Source organism: Balaenoptera musculus, chromosome 4 (genome assembly GCF_009873245.2).
Source record: "Balaenoptera musculus isolate JJ_BM4_2016_0621 chromosome 4, mBalMus1.pri.v3, whole genome shotgun sequence".
NCBI lineage: Eukaryota > Metazoa > Chordata > Mammalia > Artiodactyla > Balaenopteridae > Balaenoptera > Balaenoptera musculus.
In genome coordinates, this window is record NC_045788.1 from 87,427,053 (window position 1) to 87,447,884 (window position 20,832).

General features: G+C 37.2%; 1 pseudogene; it reads right to left on the bottom strand.

Annotated features, from left to right (window-relative positions):
• Nucleotides 1-15,473, bottom strand: part of LOC118894019 — a 54,483-nt pseudogene extending 39,010 nt beyond the window's left edge.
• Nucleotides 15,474-20,832: the final 5,359 nt, after the last annotated feature.

A 20,832-nucleotide genomic window follows, 5' to 3' on the forward strand; every position in this document is an offset into this window, starting at 1 on the left:
TAACCTGGTCCACAGGGGAGAAAAAAAATGATAGGGTCTTGACCTTACTCTCTTTCTTTCATGAAAGAAATTCAACATTTTCCTTCATGCTCCCAACCCCTTTTTAAAATAAGAACCAGAGAATGTAAAATGTTACCCAGTAATCACAGAAAATATTCTAAAGTTCTGCATGATGGTATGGTTATTTTAAGGAAGAAAGAGACAAAGGAGATGATAGGAGGAAACACTATGAAAATGAAGAGAGATATAGAGAGAGCTTTACATATATAGACAGAGACCAGTGGGAAGGCAAGAATGGTTTAATGGCAAGAACGTGTGCTTTGCTTCCTAATTTGTGTTAGTTTTCATTCCGATTTGCTACTTTTTTTCTGTGGGACAATTTACCCAATCCATTTCACCATCAGTTTTCTTATTTATTAATGGGGAATAAAAATGCATATTTTACTGGGTTACTTGTGGGATTAAATGAAATATCCATTCTATAAATATATACCGAGTCACTGTAATGTTTACTGGTTTCTGCTGTAACCATTTGTTTCTGGTTCTTATCTGACTCCTTAATCAATACTTTTTCTTATGGTCACTGCTTTTTTCCATTTGTCATGTTGTTGATTCCCATCTCATGGTACTGCAGGAGACCAGAATATGCCACCCCAGACTATGACTGTAGGAGACTATAGTATGCCACTCAAAACATACCTCTTTGACATAAGGATTATTTTGAGCTAATTATTTTTAGAAATAGCAGACAAAGGAGAATCTCTGCAAAGTAGAAGTTATCTTTTCCTAAGACTATCTCGCATTTGTAAAGATAAACATTTGTAAGAATATTCCCTCTCTATACCAGAAAGAGGATGATTCTAAATCATAAGAGAATCCTGTCAGTGGAGAAGGCACTAATATAAATCTGCATTAAAAAAACTTTACTCTTGTCTGTCATACTTTTTCCTGGTCACCTTCCCATAACTGGCATCCACCCACACCCTCCTTTCTTTGATTTAGCTGAAGATGATATTTAAGCCTGAATTCTAAGCCACCTCTTTGAGTTACTCATTTCCCTGGGTATGTCTAATGTATATATGGGATATACATGTTACTGTACTTCTGTGTGTTTTTCTCTTGTTAATCTGTCTTTTGTTATATGAGTCCCAGCCAAGAACTTAGAAGGGTAGAGTCCCTGCATGTAAATGAAGAAGAGGAAAGACACAGGAGACATGGTTCATAGGTGATTACCACATCTTTTAATACAAAGTTTTGAGAGTCATGTTGCTTTTAACAAATATTATAATGACATTCTTTCCCTTCAGTGTGTGTGGATGTGTGTGGAAGGTACAATATTTATCCAAGAGCTGCTGATTTTCTATGCTGAAGAGAGACAAGGACAGTGCAGAACCAGACACTGAATATCATTTAATCCTTCAGCTGGGCCTTTATTTGACCTACTGTTTCATATACCTTCTCAAATTAAATGTTGTTATCTGGATGGGATTATTAGTACAGCCATAGTAGGTATGAGGCAATAAGAGATTCAGGAAACATACTACATTCCATTTAATTTTATCTTTCAATTCTAGTGATATTTTCATAATCTTTGAAGACATTTTTATGGTAGAATGAATACCTGTGCAGAAACCAAAATAACAGAAATAAATGGAAGAACATGTGGCTGATTCAACCACATTAAAATTTGAAGTCAAACTGGGCTGATTAATACTTATGGCTTGAAAATATGTCCTTGGATTTTGTCTAACAGTATCTAATGTGATATGCAATGATCAAATGATTAGATTTTCTTAGTTATTTAAATATTGAATAACTTGAATCTTTTATTTGAAAATAAACGAGTCTTTAAAAATTCAATTTATCATTTCTCATTTTTCCCTTTAGGATAATAAAACAGCATTTACATGTTTGCTTATGTTTACATAGAGCTCAAGTGTGTGATTACCGTAGTTAGAAATCATTGTTGTTTTGTCCGTGTTAACTTAGTACTTTTAAAATGTAAGGCTCTAGTAAGTAAAGGTGCTGTACCATGGTAGGTATTCAAGTACCTAACGAGTTCCGTGGTCACTGAAACTGTGGGTATGGAGATTTGTGTCTTTGTCATGAGCTGTACTAGCCTCAGATGGGATCTAGAGACAAAGCTTAAAGATATGTATTTTAAGAGATGTATAAGTAATAATTATAGTTACCTCTATTAAGTACTTATTTTTTGGCAGACAGAGTCATAAGTATTTACATATATTATCTCATTTTGTACTCTCAACAATTCTTCAAGCTAGCTATTTTTTTTGTTGTTGTTAGATTTATTTATTGATTGATTGATTACTATGTTGGGTCTTCGTTTCTGTGCTAGGGCTTCCTGTAGTTGTGGCAAGCGGGGGCTACTCTTCATCGCGGTGCGCGGGCCTCTCACTGTTGTGGCCTCTCTTGTTGCGGAGCACAGGCTCCAGACGCGCAGGCTCAGTAGTTGTGGCTCACGGGCCTAGTTGCTCCGCGGCATGTGGGATCTTCCTAGGCCAGGGCGCGAACCCGTGTCCCCTGCATTAGCAGGCAGACTCTCAACCACTGCGCCACCAAGGAAGCCCCAAGCTAGCTATTTTTATCACTGATTAAAAGCTGAGGAAACTGAAGTTCATTGGCTTTACAGAATTTGCAAATATCTCACATCTGCTAGGTGGAAAAACTGGGATTAAAATCTGTGTTTGTTTGATTCTAAAACTTGAGGTTTCTATCTATTAGGTTAATTGATGTTCTAGACATTTAACCAGATAAAAGAAATTTAGTAACTTCTTTGGCATTTATCAGTTATTTCATTAAAAATATTTTTGCAGCTGGGAACTCTGCTCAGTATTCTGTAATAACCTAAATGGGAAAAGAATTTGAAAAAGAATAGATACACGTATATGTATAACTGACTCACTTTGCTGTACACCTGAAACTAACACAACACTGTTCATCAACTATACTCCAATATAAAATTTAAAAAAATTTTTTTTAAAGAAAAGATATACTAATTCTGTAAGACTTTGTACCTCTTCTCTATGGCAACATTGTTGCCACTTATCAGTTTGGAGTAGCTGAAATTACCTGAAACTTTAGTGCAGAGAAAATCAAGAGCAGGGTGTCTGAGACACCCCTTTCAGAAACAAGCTGTGACCTTACCTAGGGCAGGGGCAGGGCGGGCATCAAAGGTCTATCTTCGGTGTGCAGAGCTACCTACAGAGCTCTCTTTCCTGGCCTGATTTTAGCTTGATCCCATTGCTTGTCATTCCATCTCTTCGCCCTAAGCACCTCACCAACCCGGGGATCTTGGACTACAGATTGAATAAATGGGATTAGCAAGCACATATTTTGTAGTTCTCATTTTGTTTTGGTTTGGTTTCTGCATGAATTGGATATTTACACATTCCTACTTTCAGCCTCATACACAGATTAAGCAGCTCATTCCCTTTGCCCACCGTCTCAATCTCTGCAGTCTGCTCGTGGTTTTCGTTCATTCTAGAACTGAAAGCACCACCCCCCCGACCAGTAAGCATATTATTTTATTTTTCCTAGACTTCCTAGCATCACTTCCTAGTATCTCTTCTGGCCTCCACCCAAAGAGGAAGAGAAGTTCCGGGCCCAGGTTCCCTCTACTTCGCGATAATCCTTGAGGTCCTCTGTGGTAAAGCAGCTTCCCGACCCCCTGAGCAGCTGTGCTCACAGTTTCCATTCACAGACATTTCCGTGAATAGTTTCTCATTTGGGGGCACCCTGACCCCGTTCAGATCCTCTGATTTGTTTCCCCCTCCTTTCCTTTCCTTCATTTTTTCACACAGCCATTTTCACTGCCCTACTCCTTACCGAACTTTTCTTAATTCTCTATTTTAAGTTTCTCTAAGGCAGGCCCTACAACTTTTTATATCTACTTCTTTCTGATCTGTCAATCTTTTTAAAACTTCTTTTTCCCCTCTCATATTTATTTGATTTTGATGACTATGTGAGCATTCTCTGAAGGCTTCTCATCACACTTTTCACTTTTTTCTAAACATTATTTTACCCAAAACTGATATTTGTGTGGTTATTTCTGCCCCATCCGGGGCCCCCCAGATTCTTGAGACACTTCATCATCTATGATTACAAAGAGGGTCAATGCTGAGCTGTATTTCTGCCTTCAGGTTTCTAGTGTCCCAGAAAGCTTATTCCTCACATAAATTAATAGGCATAGAGGCAGCCTTGGTAGAAGTTAGGTAGTGCTATCTGTACATAAGGTTAAAACTGCATAGAGTCCAAATTAAGCTTGAAAAAAACCTCTGAAATGTCCACAGAGTACAGAATAGATGCTTTTTAAAACTTGCCACCGTGTACAGTATTATGCATCTATAAATATGCAATGTACACAGTGATGTTCTTTTTTAGCAGGAACAAGTGGTTGGCTTGTGTTTAAAAGCTATGGTGAGAAAAAAATATAGATGTGCATGTGCAAACATATATGTGTGTGTGTATCTATACATATATAGTAATCTTTAAATATTTGAATCACATTCAATACAATAAAGTGATCACACACACAGAGGCATAAGGGAAATGAAAAAGATTAAAGTAACAACAGAAGATGCACATCTCCCATCTCACACTCATTCTGGGTATGGTGTGTACTTGCTGGATGTAGTGGTCAGCAGAATTATCTGCACTATTTAAATTATTTTTCTCACTTTTTTTTTTTTTTTCTCCTTTTTCTTTTGGTTACTTACTTAAAACAGGCAAAGTAAAAAAATAAGTAAACAAGTAAGGTCCAATTCTCCTGAATTGGTGATTACATGATATAACAATACCAGATTCATATTTTAGAAATCTTATTTCATCTAAACATAATGTCTAGTAATACTAGTTCATGTATCTTTCCAGCAATTTCAATCAAGTTTTCTAATTCATTTAACAAGGATAATGAGAGGGAAATTCATGGTTTACATCTGTACCTTTTATCTGTAGTTCAGATCAGTGCTCAACTGGTGAGAATCACTCACATTGTTGCAAATCTGACAAAATCTTGCTAAGAGAAACCTCTAAAATGACAGATACCAGTCTTGTTATTCAATTCTGCTTCACTGAGCTTAAAATAATGATCAGACTTGAACTGTCACCTCTCATTTCATTTCCTGTTTCTTCTCTCATATGTATCTTCATATACACAATCTAAGACAGTGACTGAGGCAAGCGCTGTCCCTTCTGCCTGGCCTCTGTGGACCCTGCACTCAGACAGTGGTGGGGCTAGAGTTTTTAGATAGACGTGTCTTAGGTTTGTCAACCTGTTTAGAAGGTGAACTAGATTATTGTTCTGAAGCCATGTTTGCTGAGCTAGCACCTTCTCTTTTCTTAGTTCCTGCGTTCTTTGGAGGAACCCTGGGGATTAAATGGTGAGAGGCTACAGCTACTGGTTTGCTGCTTGCCTGGACTAAAATTCAAGCCCTTTCAAAATCCTAGGTTTCACATGCATAGAGATTTCTGTTCTCATTCTTTTTTTTTTTTTCTTCTTTCACAGCAAATATTCACTGAGCACAAGATTTTTTAAGTCATTTTTAGTTAATCTGCTTCTGATAGTTAATAGACATTTTTTTGGTCGTTGTTATTTAAACCCTGAAATATAGATCAACTTACAAACTCTTTCTCTTTTCTGTTTCTTCCAGCAGAAATTTCTTTTGACTATATTTAAGCACTTGAGTTTATATCTTATTTATATCGACATAAATTACCTGGTTTGATAATCTTTTCCTGTATTTAGCAATCTTCTCACTTTAATAGGCTTAGATCTCTCACATTTCATTGCTTGGCCTATAAGAAAATTTCTTCCAGCAGAAATTTCTTTTGACTATATTTAAGCACCTGAGTTTATATCTTATTTATATCGACATAAATTACCTGGTTTGATAATCTTTTCCTCTATTTAGCAATCTTCTCACTTTAATAGGCTTAGATCTCTCACATTTCATTGCTTGGCCTATAAGAAAAGGGGTAACAGTATGGCCTATAAAAAAAAAGTCAAAAAAAAAAAAAAGTCAAGAGTAATAACAATAGTCCCATGTATTGAGGATCTGCTGTATATCAATACATCATCATCACTTTACACCTTATCCCATTTAATCCTCACTTTGTGCAGGTTTTTGCCTACATCTTATTGATGAAGACACTGGCACCTCGAGAAGTTAAAAATTATAAAAGGTATTTTGCTAACATTCATTCACAATTATGTATTAAGCTCTTCCACAAAGCTAATTATACACAATCTTTTATTCTTCCTTAGAAGTTTTACGTGTTTGGCTTTTTTCTTTTTTCCAATTATATTGGGTTTGAGGGTAGAGACCATGTTTCATACTTTTTCATGTCCTGACATCACTCAGCTAATAATTTTCATTCAACAAGTAATTATAAAATTAAATTATTATATTTAGTCATAAAAATTTCCCCTCCACTTTGATAAGCATGTTTGCCATGTAAATAGAGAAAATCTCTACTGGATGCCATTGCTGACAGTTTCCCTGGGGATCAGCGCTGAGTGCAGGACAATACTGTCACAGATGGGCCTTGTATAAGAAGGACCAGAAGAAGTAATCACTGTTCACTCTCTTACTTTACTCTTAATAGGGGAAGTCATTTATATTTCTTAATTTATGTAATGCATTCTTCCAATGCCACATGAGAAAAACATGAATTTCCTTTTCAAATTTTAGTGTGGTGAGTAGGGGGCAGATATTGAAGTGTAGTAATTGTATCCCTGAGATGGATACCAAATGTAGAAGCTGGTCTAAAAGAAGGGCGGGGCCTCTTAGCTCTATTTTTTTTTTTTTCTCTTAGTTCTATTTACCTTAGTTCTTGCATAAAGAGCACTTCTGCTTCAAAAGGTCTTGGGCCTTTACAGAACCCTATTAAGACCATCAAGAACTGAAGATCCCAGTGCTATTACCAATGAGAATTTAGGGCTGAGATCATTGAGAAGTATGTCTTACAGATGAGCTAGCTAAACATTGAAGTATCAAACTCCAGAGTGTCACAGAATCCTCATGTGCAGGTTGTAATAAGGACTTTGGTACACACTCCTGAAATGATTTCGTAACTTTTTTCATTGGGAGTTGTCTAAACTGAGTCATTACCTTGGTCATCCTCTGCCTGTATTGACCTCCGTTCCCAGCAGGCAACCTGGAGGGACTGGTGTTTTCATTTTTGGGTGTGGTAACATCATCAATTTGAGAAATTTAAAATTCTTACTTAAAAAAGCAGTGGTTTTCCTCACAGGACTAACTTTGTGGAGAATGAAAAAGAAAGAGGGCTTTAATGAACACATAACTGTGTCTTGATTCTGCCTTTCATTTTTTTTTTTAAGAATTGACTGTTGTTTCTACTCTCCTCCTACTTAACAAGAAAAAAAGAGTATGTGTTTGCTTTTGGCACAGAAAAAAGAGCAAAGATTTGGCCTCCTCTAGGTTAATTTTTTGTAGCAAGAGAAAAAATGGTGGATGTCATGTTAGAAATTTTGGAGTGAGAAAGTGAGAAGTAAAGAGCAGCCCTCTTGGTTACCGAAACCCAACTCAGCACTCTTTTGGTTACTAAAATCCAACAAAAAACCCTTAAGGGAGCATAAGTCATGGGAAAAACGGGGTAGGGACAAGGGGAGCACCAAGGATTAGAACTGGGGACTTCACTGCTGTCAGGGCTCTCTTTCTTGCCATCTTTCCTCTTTGCTTTCCTTTAGTTATTGGTCTTACAGTCTCTTATTGCAATCAGACTTTCTCCATGACTCAGAGAACAGAACCACAAGCAAAGTTCCAGTTTAGTGACTAAAAAGAACTTTCTCTATTGGCTACTTATTCTGTGAACCATCCTGTAGAGGGATGCTCTTGGCCTGGTTTATGCCATTTACTTATGCTTGGACCACTCAGCATGCCAGGTCACCACGACTGGATTCTACACCTGGTTTGGATAGTCACGGGCCCTTTTCTTAAGTCCGAGGTGAATGATACTGTGATTAGCAACCTCTCCAGCAACAGCCATGTGGTTGGAGTTTGGGAGGACTAGTTTGCCAAAGAAAATGAGATTTACTTCCAGAACAAGGACAAAAAGTAATGGGTAGGTAGGTAGATAGGGAAGGGGCAAAAATTATAGTTATCGAATACGAATCTACCGTTTTAGATTTCTACACTGAATAACAAATTGCCACAGACTCAGCAGCTTAAAATACACCCATTAATGATGCTCTCACAGTTTCTGTCAGAAGTCTGAACGAGGCATAGTAGGGTTCTCTGTTCAGGGTCTCACAAGTCTGAAATCAGGGTGTCAGCTATGACTGCCTGCTAATCTGGAGCTCAGAATCTTCTGACAAAACCACCTACAGGAGATATTGCAGGTTCAGTTCCAGACCACTGCAATAGGTGGATATTGAAATAAAGCGAGTCACAAATTTTTGGTTTCCCCGTGCGTATGAAAGTTAGCTTTACACTCTACAGTAGTCTATTAAGTGTGCAATATCATTGTGTCTAAAAAAAAAATGTACATGCCTTGATTAAAAAAGACTCCGTTGCTAAAAAAAATGCTAACCATCATCTGAGCCTTCAGTGTGTCGTCATCTTTTTGCTGGTGGAGGGTCTTGCCTCGCTGTTGATGGCTGCCGACTGATCAGGGTGGTGTTTGCTGAAGGCTGGGGTGGCTGTGGCCGTTTCTTAAAAGAAGACAATGAAGTTTGCTGCATCAGTTGACTCTTCCTTTCATGAAAAATCACTGTAGCGTGCAATGCTATTTGAAGGATTTTACCCACAGTAGAATTTCTTTCAAAACTGGAGTCAGTTCTCTCAAATCTGGCCACTGCTTTATCAACTAAGTTTATGTAATATTCTAAGTCTTTTGCTGTCATTTCAACAATCTTCACAGCATCTTTACCAGGGCGAGATTCCATCTCAAGAAACCACTTTCTTTGCTCATCCTCAAGAAGCGATTGATTATTCATCCCTTAAAGTTTTATCATGAGATTGCAGCAATTCAGTCACATCTTTAGGTTCCACTTCTAATTCTAGTTCTCTTACTTTCTCCACATCTGCAGTTACTTCTTCCATGGAAGTCTTGATCAAAATCATCCGTGAGGGTTGGAATCAACTTCTTTCAAACTCCTATTTATGTTGATACTTTGACCTCTTACCAAGAATAATGAACATTCTTAATGACATCTAGAATGGTGACTTCTTTCCAGAAGGTTTTCAGTTTACATTCCTCAAGTCCATCAGAGGAATCACTATCTGTGGCAACTGTAGCCTCATTAAATGTATTTCTTAAATGATCCTGAAAGTTGAAATTAATCCCTGAATCATGGACTGCAGAATGGATGTGTTAGCAGGCATGAAAGCAACATGAATCCTGTTGTACATCTCCATCAGAATTTCGGGAGACTAGGGGCATTGCCAATGAGCAGTAATATTTTGAAAGGAATCTTTTCTCTGAGCAGTATACCTCAACAATGGGCTTTAAATATTCAGTAAACCATGGCATAAACAGATGTGCTGTCATCCAGGTTTTGTTGTTCTATTTACAGAACACAGGTAGAGTCAAGTTAGTATAATTCTTAAGGGCCCTAGGATTTCTGGAATGGTAAATGAGCACTGGCTTCAACTTAAAATCACTAGCTGCATTAGCCCCTAACAAGAGGGTCAGCCTGTCCGAGTCAGCCTGTCCTTTGAAGCTTTGAAGCCAAGCATTGACTTCTCCTCCCTAGCTATGAAAATCCTAGATGGCATCTTCTTCCAACAGTAGGCTGTTTCATCTACTTCGAAAATCTGTTGTTTAGGGTAGACACCTTCATGAATTACCTTAGCTAGATCTTCAAGATAACTTGTTGTAGCTTCTACATCAGCACTTGCTGCTTCACCTTGAACTTTGATGTTATGGAGATGGCTTCTTTCCTTAAACCTCATGAACTAACCTTTCCTAGCTTCAGACATTTCTTCTGCAACTTCCTCACCTCTGTCAGCCTTCATAGAATTGAAGAGAGTTATGACCTTGCTCTGGATTAGGCTTTGGCTTAAGGAAATGTAGTGGCTGGTTTGGTCTTCTATCCAGACCACTAACTTTCTCTATATCAGAACTTCCGCTATATCGGTAATAAGGCTGGTTCTCTTTCTAATCATTCATATGCCCACTGGAATAGCACTTTTAATTTCCTTCAAGAACTTTTCCTTTGCATTTACAACTTGGCTAACTTGCAACTTGGCCTTGCAAGAGGCCTAGCTTTTGGCCTGTCTCAGCTTTCAACATGCCTTCCTCACTAAGCCTAATCATTGCTAGCTTTTGATTTAAAGTGAGAGACCTGTGACTCTTCCTTTTACTTGAACACTTAGAGGTCACTGTAGGGTTATGAATTGACCTAATTTCAGTATTGTTGTGTCTCAGGGATTAGAGAGGCCTGAGGAGAGGGAGAGCGAAGGGAGAAAGGCCGGTCAGTGGAGCATTTGGAACACACACATTTATTGATTAAGGTCGCCGTCTTATATGGGCATGGGTTAATGGTGCTCCAAAACAACTTCAATAGTAACATCAAAGAACACAGATCACCATAACAAATACAATAATAATAATAATTATATAATAATAATAATAATAATGAAAGGCTTGCAATATTGCAGGAATTACCAAAATGTAACACAGAGACATGAAGTGAGAAAATGCTGTTGAAAAAATGGTGCCAATAGAGTTGCTTCAGGCAGGGTTGCCACAAACCTTGAATTTCTAATAAACGCAGTAACTGTGGGGCACAATAAAATGAGGTATGCCTGCAGTGGTTTGTAGAGTTCCATTCCTTGTGGTTGTAGGACTGAGGTCTCTCATTTCTTGCTGGCTATTAGCCAGATGGCATTTTCAGGGAATATAGGCCTCCTGCCATGTGGCCCTATCCAAAGCATGGCAGTTTGTTTCTTCAAAGCCAGCAGGAGACTTTCACTGTGAATTTCCCTTTTAGAGAAGGCTTGGATAACTCTTTTAAATGGCTCACCTAGTTAGGTCAGGCCCACCTAAAACCATCACCCTTTTGATTAACTTGAACTGATTTGGGACCTTAATTATGGCTGCAAAACCTCTTCATCTTTTCCATACAACTTAATCACAAGAGTGACATCCATTATAATCACAGATGGTACTTATACTTATTGGGAAAGTATTATATAAGATATGTACTCTAGGGTGTGGAAATCTTGGGGCCTATCTTAAAATTCTGCATACCATATCTATGTACCCTAAAAATAGATATAATATATAATAACAATAGGGTGGATATTCATATATACACATGTACAAACATATACACATGTACATACATATATATCAACAAATTATTCAGAGGTATATTTAGATTGATACATTTGGGATAAGCTTTATTTTTGTTTGCAAATTCCAATTAGTATTATGTTACATAAAGTTACTTCTTACATTTTCACTTGGAAATGTTGCATAAGAAGTAATATCTAAGCTTCCTTCACATGAATTTTTTGTCTTTAATTTTCTCTCACCTGTGCCTTGAAATTTCAAAAATTTGCTTCCAGCTGTCACTATTATCTCGTTTCATGGCTCTGTCTGAGGTGTCCTAGAGAAAATGATGGTTTTCAAAGTCCACTAAAACCAACTGCAGTATGTAAACCAGGGTCTTGGCCCCCAACCAATTATGGAGTCATCCCCACTTCTTAGGCTCTTGCACTGGGCCAGTGATTGCTTTCAGGAAAGTGTGAATGGCTCTGGTTTTGGCAGACTTTAGAGGTTGTGGTCTTTGAGGAATCAAAGTGTTTCAAACTATGCTGTTTAGGATATAGGCAGTACCTGGAATATAACTTTTTCTTACAGTGCTGAAGTTTTTCTAAATAATTATCAAAAATATTTTATTAAATATTTATTTTGCTCCTCAAACAGCATCAATTGCTCTACAGTTTGGGAATATCAGATGGACAGAAGGAAAATGCAGCTAGTGGCCTAAAGTTGAGACTTAGGAAATCTAGGGCTTATCTGGATCCATATATTAGTTAACCAGTCAGGTAAGTGCTTCCTTTTTTAAAAAATCTCCTTTTTCTTTTTTTCTCTTTTTTTTCCCCCAATGAATATACATGCTAAAGTGATTAACTGAATGGTCTTACAATCTTTGTCTTGGGTGAATTTTTAAAAAAATGTATTTTAAGAAATGCTTCAAGTCAAAACACCACCACTGAAAGCTGCTTATTAAATTACAAATAGCTCATTGAAGATAATGATGATGGTGATGTTAATGATAATAAAGATTTTCGCTTGTTTTGAAAATTTCAAATGCTTTTGAGGGCTGTCGATAACTGCATTTAAGCTGTATTTTCTGATTCTGATATACTTTCTATTACTGTGCCATAGGCAGTAATTTCCATTCAGTATATTTTGTTGAGAGAGAGAGAAAATTTTACCCCCTTTTCTGTAATCATATAACATAGCCTTTAGATTGAATGAAAATTAAAAAAATTATAATTCCAAGAAATTTCTTGGTTGCCCCAAGATATTGGGCATTGGTTGATATTTTGAGGCAAATACAGTTGGCAGTCATCAGAATCTTGTTCCTAAATTACTACACTAATAAACTCTGAGAGCACTCAAGAGTTCCTGGAAGAACTACCCTTTCTCCATCATTTACTATGCAGAACAATTGGGATTATTGCTGACTCATTTGGGTAGATACCAGGAAATGCCTCTCCTTCGCCTAGTATGGGACATGATCTAAACCATTCGTAGGGTATCACTTCAGGTGTTTGAGGGGGTAAACACTGACCAGGCTTCATCGTTATCATCATCTGTGCTTGCAGAGAGCATGTGTGATGCTTAATAAGTGTGGGAACAGGGAGATCAGTCATTGGTCCCCTGTCTCAAATATCTAATCTAGTGTTAAAAAGAATACGTATCTATCAGTATCTTCAGTACGTTTTCAGTTTGCATCAGAATCAAACTAGGAAGGAAGTTATTTTACTTATGGCAGTGTCTGAGAGTGCAATTCTGGGACAGAGTATACACGGAGCTTAGGTCGCTGACTACCAGAGGATAGTACTGCTTTCAATGGTTTTCCGTTATCTAGAGCTTGTCTGATTGTTGAGTGAGAAGAATTTAAGGTTTTTTATTTCTCCTCCACAGCTTCCTGACACAGCCTCTGCAGGCATGTGGAATTTGTTTTTGCTTCCTCACTTTTGCTCCTGCTGTTTCTTCTCTCCTTCCCACTGTGGAAATACTTCTTATTATTCAAAACCCAGTTCAAGTAACATTTCTTCCAGCCCGTAATTCCTTAAGTTCTTATTCTAATTAATTCTACCTCTAATCATAAAATGCCTAGTATTGTTATTTGACATTTTATGGATATCCATATTGCCTCCATAATGAGATCATGAGTTCTATGAAGTTAGAGACTCTCTTTTATGTTATTTTAATTTTTGTAACCTCTCATTGCCTGTAGTATAGAACTAGATGTTCAACAAAATCTTTTACAATCCTAATCTGTAGATTTCTTTCCCCATTTCAATAGCTGCTTAAATTTATACAGCACTTTAAAACTTGTAAAGAGCATTCATGTATATTTTTAATCGACACTGATTGATTAAATAGAATGAGTGGCCTTCATTACCTAAAAGTATTTTCCAAATGTGAAATGAGGGGAAGCTTGCTGGCAGAAGCCTATGTGAGGGAGGTTTATTGTGAATAAAGGGAGAATCACAGGATGAAAAGCTGGAGTGGAGCTTTTGGTAGCTCTGAACCCCAATGGGGATTCAGAATCTGACAAAGTTCTACCATCTATTTTTTTTAAAAATATGTTGTTACCTGAACTTATGGGTACAGAGTGGGGGAAAGAGTGGGTGGGCAGGGATGGATGGGGAGTTTGGGACTGACATGTACACACTGCTATATTGAAACTAGATAACCAACAAGGACCTACTCTATAGCACAGGGAACTCTGCTTAATATTCTGTAATAAATGGGAAAAGAATTTGAAAAAGAATAGATACATGTATAAGTAAAAAAATTTTTTTTAATTTTAAAAAAGGATTGGCACAGAAAAAAATGTTATGTGATATTGCTGAGAATCACATCAACCAAATATGAGTAAATTGTGTGATAGAATCTAGTTGAAAAGATTTTACTCATGTTAAGTCAATTATGACTAAAGGCTGTGATGAAAAATTAAAATGTTCACTGGCATTGAAACAACCCCATTATTTAATGAAAACTTTGCTGCAGGGACACTCACTTTCTCGTCAGAAAGACTCCTCCGTTCACAGCCCTCAGAACATCTGAGGGACTGAGCTTGTTGGCCAAAGTCCTCACAGCACTGGTGAGGACAGCACAATATGGGAATGTGAAGGAGGGAGTCGGTTTACTCAATAAAAGGGAACATCAAATGCAAGGGATTTTATCAGTTGTAACCTTGGTCAGCAGGTTGCCTAACTTCTCTTGAGTCTCCGTTTACACCTCTGTAAAATGAGGGGCTTGTTGTATAGGTGCTATTCATACAGTTTTAGGACATAGAATATCTTTTCCTCACCTCCATTTATATCCATAACTGCCCTGTGAGACACATTAATATTTTCATCATTTCATAGATAGGAAAAATGATAATCAAATTAAACACATTTGGTGATTTAATTAAGGTAGCACAGCTCGTAAGTGGTAGGGTGAAGAGTTCAATTCTGAGCTTCCACCTTCAGATACTCTCCCTTTTCTGTCACCTCAAACTGCTTTGCTATTTGTAGTGGGAAGACAATGTGGATTACAATGATCTTTTTGAAAAGATTCCAAGTAATACAAATCAAAATATTTTATCAAGTTCAAAATAACTTGGCTTAGTATTGTCATTAATTTGCAACTATAGAATTTGTCCTGATCTTCTTCACCCTGAGGGTAATGGTAATGAAAGAAGAGACTTATTTTTGTATGATTTTTTTTTTAAACACAACACGGGCAATTGATAGTATCAAAACTCCTGAAGGGTGAGAATTTAGAATTTCTCTTGTTCTTCATATCTATTTCACTTTTTAGGTTCACTGTCAAGTCAGTACAAACACATATCTGAAAACAAAACTTACTGGTCGTGACATTATTACATATGATTTGATAACAAAGCAAATCCAGAGCTGATGTTTTCTATTAGCCTCTAGCCCTGCCACATAAGCTGCAGATGTGGATGAATCTGGACATTTGAGCTGAACTGGCTACAGAATTGCATTCTTAGCAGTACCTGTGAACTTCAAAGGGAGTGTCAAGCCACCTATCAGTAATATAGAAATAAGGTAATAGTCATTTACTAAATATCTTAATGGAAATGATTACCAGTAAATACAGTTAAAAACTTCGTAAACAAGGAAGCAATTTAGTGAAATGTGGCTTATTTTAGCAGAAAGATTTTTTGACACATAACATACTTCATAACAATGTATATCAATGTCAAAAACCCACACTGCTTCATAAGCCATCTTACAGCTTGCATCTCAGTAATTTTAGCATATTCCCAGCAAAGATGTTACACAGCTCTTGACAAAAATGTTTTCCAAATGTGCTCATTGCAATTCTGAGTTTTGTGAAAATGATATGTACTATTGTTGTGTATTATATATGTTTCCCTTTACTATCTGTTATTATTTTTATATTATCTGTGTTATACTTCATCATGAATACAGACGACTGCACCAAACATACATTGTACAGCTCAGTAATTAACACAATGATTTGCACAACTACCACCCAGGAAGGAGGCACAGAAGCCTCCTGTGGGTCTCCTATAGATCATGACACTCCCTCCTTTCTTTTCAAAGGTAACCACTATCCTGACTTCTAATAGAATAGTTTAGTTTTGCCTGTTTTGGGAATCACACATCATACCTTAGTTTATGTCTGATTTCTTTTGTTCAATTGTTTGTGAGACTCATCTTTGCACTGAATATGGTTATATTTCAGTTATTTTTATTTCTATAATAGTATTTCAATTTATGAACATACAATTTATTTTTGTATTTTATGCTGATGAACATTGGGGATGTTTAGGTTTTGGGGCTATAACAAAAAAATGCTGTCGACTGCTGCTACCAACCAAGATGGAATAACAGGATGGGATAAATCATTTCATCTGAAATAACAACAAAACTGGACAACTGTTTTCAAGAGGTTGGTCATCAGACAATGAAGGACAGTGACCCCCATGAGATGGAAATGCATGAAGTAACCGTGTGATTATCCCAGATTACTGTCTGGAGAGTTTCCAGTCTATGGTGCAGGAGGGGGAGTCCAAGTAGACTCCTTGAGTTTGTAAGGGGGAGTGTAAGAGTGGAGACAGCAGCACAGAGAGAACTCTGGGAATCTTGAAGTTTCCCCTTGAGTACTCAGGAGAAAACTAATCAGCACATACAAGCAAGCAAACTACCTGAGGCAGAGGGAAAGAACCATCTTAGAGGGAATAACACTTGGTACTCACACAAGATGGAAATACTGCCCGATCCCCTTCAGACTGGAAAATCTGATCCCCTTCAGACAGGGCACTGGGATGGAGTACATTGCTCTGGTCCCACCTAACAAATCTTAAAAGCAAGACCAAGTACATAATTTGTGGGACCCAGTGCAAAATGGAAACGCCAGGCCCCTTGTTCACAATCATTAAGACTTTCAAACTGTCAAGAGTAGAGTACTAAACCAAGCTTAGAACCTCTCTAAGCACTGAGCCCTGTGTGACTGACCAGGTCACATGCCCAAGAAGCAGCCCTGCTTAAAAGCTAGACCAGAAAAGATCAAACTTTTTCTATGTAACTTAACTTTGTCTCTCTAGCCTTTATAGATCTGTTGCTCTTGTCTGCTTTTGTATTTCTTTCATATTGTTTTGATTCTTCACAGGCATTATTATTTTTGATTGAATGCTGGATAATGTATGTGAAAATTTTTAGAAATAATTTATAACCTAGAATGATAATATCTACCTCAGAGTGGATATATGTTTTTTTCTGGCAATCTGGGACAATAGAAAACTAAAATTTCCTTCATCTGTTTTCAGAGTTTGAGTTATTCAGTACTGGGCTTTAGTTACACCAAGGGCTGATCTACCTCTGGTTCAATCTTACTCCTAGTGTGTAGTCCTTCATGGTTTCAACCTGAAACTTGCATTTTTAAGAGATTTTGACTCTGGCAGGCCCTGAAGTCCAACCTTTCACTTTTATTTTTTTCCCCTTGGTCCCATTAGTTCTGATCAGGTTCTTAGACTTTTTAGCTGCCTCTCCCTGAATTGGCAGTTGCTTCAAGGGAAAACTTGGCCCCTTACAACTAACAAAGGACAATTCTAAAAATCACTGTAGTTGGATTTAAGCCATAGCTTCGTTTTTAAGAGGAAAAGGTAAAATAAATTTCGTGGTTTCCATAGTGTTAGATGCTTTACAAATCTCGTTTTAACATTTAAAAAAATCCTACCAGTGGGGAATAATATCCCCATTTTAGAAAGCCGAAATCTCAGTGTCAGATAAATTAAATAAGGTAGCTAATACCACACAGTGTGTGATAGAGTCACCATCTAACCTCGGTCTTGCTAACTTCAAAGCCTGTCTTTAAATAAAACTACATTCTTTCATTTAACATAATGTGGATTGCAGATTTTACAAGTAATATTTATAGTGTTATGGAGACTGCAAGAACTAAATTTAAAAACTGCATTTAAATGAGTAAAATAGCCAACAGTGTTAAATGTGGTCTTCCATGATGACACCCTATTTAAGGACTGATTTTAAAGTTTATTCTAATCGGTTGAATGGATGATGGCGATTTCTGCCCTTGTATCAGGGAAGACTCAGTGGAAGAACGTTTTACAAATGCTTTTTCAATGATACGTTGCAAATACGGAGTATCTACTAGACAGCTAAGCAGATGTGTGTGTGCATGTGGGCATGTGTGTCTGATGGAGATCAGAAAACAGGCAGGTGTCTTAGAATCATTCAGTCCATCTTTTAGCACTGATCCTCTGTATTGAGTGGATCTGTTGGTTGGAAATAGTGATAACCTGGCGATGCATTACACTGTGATGCTGTATTTGAACGGCTTTGAAGGCCTTACTAAATCCCTGAGACCTATGTTTTTATCATAAACTCTGACATGAAATCCAATATGATCTTTTTATAAAATTGTGGCTGGACAATATTTATCATTTATAAATGTAAGCACATATAACCAGGCTGTTCCCCTCTTATTTTAAGGACAGCGTTAGCGTATTAACACATCCAAAAGAAAAAGACACAAATCCAATTTTAAAAGGACTGAAAGTGTTTTGGTTTACAAATTCAGTTACACCACTCATCATATTGAAAACATCTTTGAAATTTTCCCTTAAGAATCTCTTTCCAAATTTCCACTCCACAGAAGAGCTACCTAAAGTTCTGTCTTTCTTATCTTTCCCTCCCAGTACCCCCTCAGGTGGCTCAGGCTCAGTCTTTGGTATGTAAAGCTGAGGTCACTGGATGACCTGCAGTCTGAATATAGCCCAAGGGTATTTGGAGTTTGGCCTTTACAGAGTGTTAAAAAATTTTGAGTTAGTTGCCAACCTTTGAAAGTCAGAATAGTTCATGTTAAAATCCAGATATCTCGGCTTCCCTTGGCAAACCAGATCTGGTGACCCTATGCTTTCTTCCCTTATGGTACTTTTCACTCTATGCTTCACGGCATTTAGCAGCTTCCGCTTGGCCACTTCTTGGACATTCAAATTGGCAACCTTTGTAGTAAAGTGGGCCAGGCTGGATTTTGCTTCTCTTACTTGCATTCACCTTACACAACTAAATATAAATGATACATTCATGGGCCTATATTCCTTAAAAAGCTGGGAGAGGGGTGTTTGAATGGGTGAGCATTAAGTACTTATAATTTAAATGTTCCCTCCCATCACATAAAAATGAAGGGCAAGTGTCTGCCCCTTAAAAATCTCCGTGGTAGTGGAGCTGTTAGGTGTCACCCTCAGTCTGGGCGGACACACCTATTAGCATTCCCTGACCTATTTAGGGCAGGTATCCTTGAAAGGGAGAGGGGCAAGGTTGACATTTGGCTGTTTTCTATCTAAATCTGTCAAACATCCACCCTTATTATGTGAAATTCTGCCTCACTGGTACTGAACTGTTTCATGCTCTAATGTATGGGTAGCATTGAGACCTCAATTTTCCCACAGGATCTCTATAAAAGAGAATTTTCATATTTTTTTCACCACATATAATACACTGATTTGCTCTGAAGTTCAGCATGCAATTTTTTTCTCCACAGGCAAGCTTCTGAGGCATTTTGCCAAAGTAAGTATTTGAACGGTGACGTTTTCTTAAACAACAGAGAAGTTAAACTGAAACTCAACTATTGATGGTGAAGGCAGAAAAAAAGCAAAGAGCTATAGGCACTCTCCGGAGCCCTTAATAAGAGAAGTAGGGAATATGTATAGGTTAGCAAAGAGGGAATAAAAGAATCAGGAGATGGTCAGATAGTGGAATATAAAATATGCATGCATATAATTTCTAGCATTTGGGACTGAGAAATAAACAGCAAAAAAAAAAGAATTTTTAAGATTTGGAATCTTGTGGACATTTATTTATCAAGCTGCTAGAAGTTAATGGCTTCTAGATGCAGACTCTGTTTTATTTTACAGAGTTTGATCTCCTAGGCGACTATCTTATTACATTCATAATTTCCCACATTGCCTAATTTTAAGGTCTTTACAAATTGTAAAAAAAAAAAAAGTTGCTTCAGGATAGGTGTTTAGATTTTGCAATTTAAGTTTATGTCAGACTTGCTATAATCTAACCACGCTGCTCCCCAGCCATTGTGATCTTGCTCTATGATCTAAGGCAAGCCTTTTGTTTTTAGATTTTAAAAAGTTGTGGTAAAATATGATACACAACATAGAATTTACCATCTTAGACATTTTAAAGTGTACAGTTCAGTAGTGTTAAGTGCATTTACAATGTTGGGCAACCAATCCCTAGAACTTTTCTTTTAGGACTTTTAACTTTCATCAGAGATGTAACATCTTTAAAATGAGTCATTTTAAATATTAATTAGCCTTTCAATGCAATAATACTAATGTCCTTCATAAAAGGGTTGATGAATTCTTTGATATCTGCCTCAGGATGTAATGTGCTTTTTGGAATATGCAGTGTTTTGTCACAAGGTAAGTATAAACATAATATTAGTGAAATACTCTTTCAGCATGATTGATTCCAAATACACAAAGTGATGAAAGAGCAAATATCACTAGGTACCTTAAAACCAATGTCTTATATGTATCTTTCCATTGGCATCTCTCCAATCTCCTCCAAGACAAAGTCATGCTTCCCTCTGCGTGTGTGACTCGTACAGAATTTTGAGGAAGTTTAGACATGCTTTTTTTTTTTTTCTTTTGTCCCCTTCTGCTTCCTTTCCCAGATTCCTATCTTAGTTCAATTTCTTCCCTTTTCCTGATTCTCTTTTATCTAACTATTTCATTTCAATATTTTATAGTGATTCATTTTGCTTTCCTTTTTCCTGATTTTCATATTCAAGATGGTATTTCTTTCTTTTCACTCCTTTCTCTTCCCTTTCCTTTTCTTCCTTCTCATTAATTCTTTCACTCATTTATTTATATTATTACTTATTTATTTTTACTTATTTTGTGTGTGTGTAAAAATGAACTGCCATGTGTGTTGTTCCATCAATTTTCATAAAACGTAAGATATAACCTTGAAGATAGGAAACGAACTGTGTATGACCTAAGTGTTCCCCACTTGCATGGTCTCCACCCACGAAGGAGCAGGGTCCAGCGTCCCCCTACTTCTTCCCCTTCCAAGGGTCACC